Source organism: Tasmannia lanceolata, unplaced genomic scaffold (assembly GCF_043159265.1).
Source record: "Tasmannia lanceolata isolate RefF3 unplaced genomic scaffold, GAP_Taslan_0.1 ptg000002l, whole genome shotgun sequence".
NCBI classification, from domain to species: Eukaryota; Viridiplantae; Streptophyta; class Magnoliopsida; order Canellales; family Winteraceae; genus Tasmannia; species Tasmannia lanceolata.
Window position 1 is genome coordinate 9191943 of NW_027518679.1, and position 6466 is coordinate 9198408.

A 6466-nucleotide genomic window follows, 5' to 3' on the forward strand; every position below is an offset into this window, starting at 1 on the left:
AAGATAAAAGAATTCTACTGAAATTTTTGGATTTATCGTTCTTTTGACTCAATTAAAACTCAGAAAATATAACCTTAGAAAAATCCTTGGTTATGAACTAGTTGCTTTGAAAATCGACTCAAAGATCAATTTAAATTCAAATTCGTTGAACATCCTATTTTCTACATGTAAAACGGTTTTTTTCCACCAAAATCAGTAATAATATGAATTGCCCCATCATAAATCATATTATGTTGATGCAAGACAATATCTTATGATTTTTCTACAAAAAATCAGAGAAAAATAAGAAAATGCAACTCCTAAACATGTTACTAGTTCTACTCTAAAAAGGGTTTGAGTACTAACCTTTGGTCGCAAATCCGAGGTCTCTAAGGCTTGTAATTCGACATATACACTTTGACAAGCCTTTTGATACGCAAAAGAAAACCCAAATTTAACGAAGAGATAAGCCGCTCCGAATAATAATCGAAAAAAGCTGAAAGAGATGTGCTTGCTCCACTTGAATTCAAAGAAATATGGTGAACTCCTCCACACAAAGAGGAACGAATTTTTTTTAGGGGAGAAAGCCTGGATGAAAATCCAAGAGTGCTAAAAGGGTTGGTTCAATCTCTTTTTGTAGAGAAAGCTAGGGCAAAAACTAGTATAGCAACTTCCCATGTGAGAATTGCCATTTTTGTTTTCGTTCTAATTTTCTCCACTAGCTTCATTTTTCCTCTTGTTTCCTAATTATTTATGTTTTTAAATTCATCATAAGAAGCTATCTTAATTTCCAAGACATTCTATTTTGTATAAAAGAAGGCTTCCCATGACTTTTCTAGAAACCTCTTCATAAGAAAGCATCTTTTTTAAAGATTCTTTTGGAGATTCCTGTCCAAAAAGTAGTATAGCAACTTCCCATGTGAGAATTGCCATTTTTGTTTTCGTTCTAATTTTCTCCACTAGCTTCATTTTTCCTCTTGTTTCCTAATTATTTATGTTTTTAAATTCATCATAAAAAGCTATCTTAATTTCCAAGACATTCTGTTTTTAAAGCCCATTTTTGACCTATTTAGCGTAAGAATCACGAAACGTTGTAAACTACAAAGTTGTATCCCTTTGAAAGATCTTTCCAACGCATATTTGTGCTTTAAATTTGGCCAATCAGTTAAAGAGTTATGACAATTTTAGTGGGCTGGAATTTCTGTCCAAATAGCACTGCCTGATTTTAAAGCTCATTTTTGACTTGGTTCGTGGAAGAATCACGAAAAGTTGTAAACTATAAAGTTATAGCCTTTTTCGAGATGTTTCCAACAAGTATAATATGAATGTTTTAGACAAGTGGTTAAAACTTTGTAGCCGGTTTAGTGATCTAATCATATTAGCCACTTCTCTTTTTCATCTTTCATGAAAACCAACCCATTTCAAATAAAAATTTGAAATTTATAATGGTGGGCCCACACCATGTGATGCACATGATGGGTCCTACACACATGTCCTAACCTCATTCACCCCTTGGAAAAATTATTTTGGCCCAAAATGATCTCGTTTGAGCAACACGTCAAAAAGTGACCAAAATACCCTCGAACCGGAATACCCCTTTAAGGGTGAAGTTAAAAATAACAAGTGAAATACTCAAGAGGGGGGGTGAATTGAATTTAACTCAATATTAGGCCTTTTGAAAATTACCTATGAACTCTAATTGGAATTTTTCTTCACTTAATTAAATATTTGGTTAGTGCAAATATAATTGAAAGAACAAAGTGAAATGCCAAGCCAAACAATAATGGAAATGCAAGAGTGAGAAATGACACACCGATATATAGTGGTTCGGCCAACGGCCTACTCCACTCTACTCAAGGTCGCACTTGAGGGATTCCACTATTGGAGACCTCCACGATGCCCGGCTCCGAGGCGGTTACAATTCCAAGGGATATTAAACAAGGATGCCCTTACACCTTTACAAAGACTCTCCTTCTCCGCCGAGTTCTAAGCGGTTGCTCTCTAGGGAATTAAAAACGGAATGCCCTAGCCACTTATACAAGATATGAAGATTGAATAGCTTGGCTTCTTCTTGAAAGCTTGATACTCTTTGTAGATCCTTGATTGCTCTTCAATAAAGATTTGCAAGTGATAGCTCTAAAATATCCAAACTCAATAGGTTCACAAGTGAAAGGCAAGTCTGGGAAAAACCAAAAATCTTAAGCTTGAAGGGGTTGGAAGTTAGCTTGAGTGCTTAAGAGGATTTTTCAAAAATCAAGAGAGGGGAAATAATCCTCTAGATGTTGTATAAATAGTCTCTCCTCAAAATATGACCGTTTGGGGGTGTAGATAACAAAAATCAAATTTTAAATCAAAACCCAACGGCTCTTTTTTGAGCTGTCGCAAGGTTCTCGGAGTTCCGAGAATCATTCTCGGAGTTCCGAGACAACGGCCAGAAGAAATAAAATTTCTACTGGACCATTTCTCGGAGTTCTGAGAAATTTTCTCGGAGTTCCGAGAAAATGTCCAGACGCTACTGGACCTTTTCTCGGAGTTCCGAGCTCGGAGCTCCGAGAAAAATCTCGGAGTTCCGAGAAGCCTAAAAATCTGCAGTTTTTTATTTTTATTGCTTGTTTGATTTTTAGCTTTTGGAACTCAACTCCTATGATTATTTTGGAATGTTTATGAGGGTCCCAACATGTTGGTCCACCACATAACCATTCACTAATCCATTTTAAGTTCTTAAGTGTTCTTTGAAAAAACAATTTGAAAACACTTTGAAAACGTTTTGCCTTGACTTGAAAATCTAAAGAGAAAGGATGTACAATGATACCTATGCAATCTTCGATTCCTCTTTAGCTTTGGTCTTCAAATGATCTTCCATCTTTGGATGCTTGCTTGAGTGATGATGTGAGCTACACTTAGCTCCTTTGGCTCTTGTTTGGTACACCTTTAAGCATGACCAAGTTGAGTGTTGGTTTCTTCAACGATCAATCCTATCTTAAACACAACACTTCAAAGCAAATTGATTAGTATTCAAAAACACAATCAATTATGTTTAGAATCATCAAAACAAGATAGGAGAGTAGACCCTTGGGCTTACAATCTCCCCCTTTTTGATGATGACAAACAAAATTGATTATGAGGTGTGTGTGGAGTGACATAGTAGGCAAGTGAATACTGGAACTCCCCCTCATTATATGCACACATATAAATGATACAAGTTATAAGCAAGTGGTGCATATAGTCAATTGAATAGATAATCAATTTCAAACTTCTCCCCCTTTTGTCATCGACAGAAAGGGTGTAAAAAAAAAAAATTTAAGAGTGGATAACTCCCCCTAAATCAATGCTTATGGTATAAAAATATATAACCAAGTAATGCACATATACCTGTTCATGATCGAGATGTTGACATATGTCAAGATGTTAGGTATTTTAATTAAAGTGAAGATACCTCTCCAACTTAGAAAAACTAAGAAGGCTAAGAATATCAATTGAGTGATTTTTAAGATTAAAAATTTGACATCTCATTCATGCAGATACTACCAACCAAAGATTATATATATAAATACTATATAGATAAGCTGGTTAAAGGCACAAAGTATTTATTTGGCAATTTCTTTGATTTGATCCGCACTCCATATGTTTAAGGCACTTCGGATATAACAAATTCTATCATCACTAAGGGGTTTTGTAAAGATATCCGCTAATTGATCTTCAGTGTTGATATATTTTAAGCAAATATCCCCTTTTTGTGAGTGATCTCTGATGAAGTGGTGCCTAATCTCAATGTGTTTTGTTCTTGAGTGTTGTATGGGGTTCTTTGTTAAGCTTATAGCACTAATATTGTCACATTGGATGAGAATATTTTTCATTTTGATTGCATAGTCCATCAATGTGCTTTTCATCCATAGGACTTGAGCACAGCAAGCTCCAGCTGCCACATATTCTGCTTCTGTTGTGGACAGAGCTACTGAATTTTGCTTCTTGCTAAACCATGAAACAAGTGATTTACCCAAGAATTGGCAAGTCCCACTAGTGCTTTTCCTATCTACTCTACATCCAGCAAAGTCTGCGTCTGAATATCCGATGAGAGTGAAGGAAGATGATCTTTCATACCACAGTCCTAGACTTTGGGTTCCTCTTAAGTACTTGAAGATCTTCTTAACTGCTGATAGGTGAGATTCTTTAGGATCCAATTGAAATCGAGCACAGAGACAGACAGTAAACATAATGTCTGGTCTGCTGGCTGTCAAATAGAGCAAACTACCTATCATACCCCTATACAATTTCTGATCCACAGATTTGCCAAATTCATCTTTTTCTAGCTTAGCAGAAGTACTCATGGGAATTCTTGATGTCTTACTGCTATCCATGCCATACTTCTTTAATAACTCCTTTGTATATTTTTCTTGATTTAAAAATATTCCATTTTTGTATTGTTTAATTTAGAGTCCTAAGAAGTAGGTTAACTCTCCCATCATGCTCATTTCAAATTCATTTTTCATTAAGGTTGCAAATTCATCACACAATTTTTGATTAGTTGAGCCACAGATGGTATCATCCACATAGATTTGGACAAGGAGGATATCATGATTTTCTCTTTTGATAAACAAGGTTTTATCCATCTTTCTCATCTCGAATCCCTTTTCAACTAAGAAAGTGCAAAGCCTCTCATACCAAGCTCTAGGAGCTTGCTTTAATCCATATAAAGCTTTATCAAGCCTGAAGACATGATTTGGATGTTTGAAGTCTTCAAAACCTGGAGGTTGCTCAACATACACTTCCTCTTGGATATAGCCATTTAGGAAGGCACTTTTGACATCCATTTGATATAGTTTAAATCCTTTATGAGATGCATATGCCAAAAGTATCCTAATAGCCTCCATACGGGCAACAGGAGCAAATGTCTCATCATAATCTATCCCTTCCTCCTGATTGTACCCTTGGGCTACAAGCCTAGCTTTATTTCTAGTGATAATTCCATTTTCATCCAATTTATTTCTTCTATACACTCATCTCGTGCCAATGACTGGATGATCACTAGGTCTAGGTACTAGCCTCCACACTTTGTTCCTTTCGAATTGAGTTAGCTCTTCTTGCATGGCCATCAACCAATATTCATCATTTTCAGCTTCCTTGATGGATTTTGGTTCTAATTCGGATAGGAACGCCAAATTGTTACTCACACTACGATAGTATGATCTAGTTCTTACTGGCAATGTGGCATCACCTAAAATTTGGGATTCAGGATGATCTACCAATGTTCTCCTATCCCTAGGCAATGAGTCATCATTTTCATTTTCTACTCCCTCACTAGGTAATGTATGACTTGTTGATGCATGAGGAGGAGCACTCAATTTTGGAAAAAGATGTTCAATGGGTTCATCCTCATCATGTGGCATTTCTTGAGGTGTTGGTGAAATAGTCAAGAGGGGGGGTGAATTGAATTTAACTCAATATTAAGCCTTTTGAAAATTACCTATGAACCCTAATTGGAATTTTTCTTCACTTAATTAGATATTTGGTTAGTGCAAATATAATTGAAAAACAAAGTGAAAATTCCAAGCCAAACAATAATGGAAATGCAAGAGTGAGAAATGACACCGATATATAGTGGTTCGGCCAACGGCCTACTCCACTCTACTCAAGGTCGCACTTGAGGGATTCCACTATTGGAGACCTCCACGATGCCCGGCTCCGAGGCGGTTACAATTCCAAGGGATATTAAACAAGGATGCCCTTACACCTTTACAAAGACTCTCCTTCTCCGCCGAGTTCTAAGCGGTTGCTCTCTAGGGAATTAAAAACGGAATACCCTAGCCACCTATACAAGATATGAATGATTGATAGCTTGGCTTCTTCTTGAAAGCTTGATGCCCTTTGTAGTTCCTTGATTGCTCTTCAACAAGGATTTGCAAGTGATAGCTCTAAAATATCCAAACTCAATAGGTTCACAAGTGAAAGGCAAGTTTGGGAAAAACCAAAAATCTTAAGCTTGAAAGGGTTGCAAGTTTGCTTGAGTGCTTAAGAGGGTTTTTCAAAAATCAAGAGAGAGGAAATAATCCTCTAGATATTGTATAAATGGTCTCTCCTCAAAATATGACCGTTTGGGGGTGTAGATAACAAAAATCAAATTTTAAATCAAAACCCAACGGCTCTTTTTTGAGCTGTCGCAAGGTTCTCGGAGTTCCGAGAATTCTCGGAGTTCCGAGAAATATTCTCGGAGTTCCGAGACAACGGCCAGAAAATGGAATTTTTCTACTGGACCATTTCTCGGAGTTCCGAGAAAATGTCCAGACGCTACTGGACCTTTTCTCGGAGTTCCGAGGGAACTCTCGGAGTTCCGAGCTCGGAGCTCCGAGAAAAAATCTCGGAGTTCCGAGAAGCCTAAAAATCCACATATTTTGAGATTTTATTTCTTGTTTGATTTTTGGCTTTTGGAACTCATCTCCTATGATTATTTTGGAATGTTTATGAGGGTCCCAACATGTTGGTCCACCAC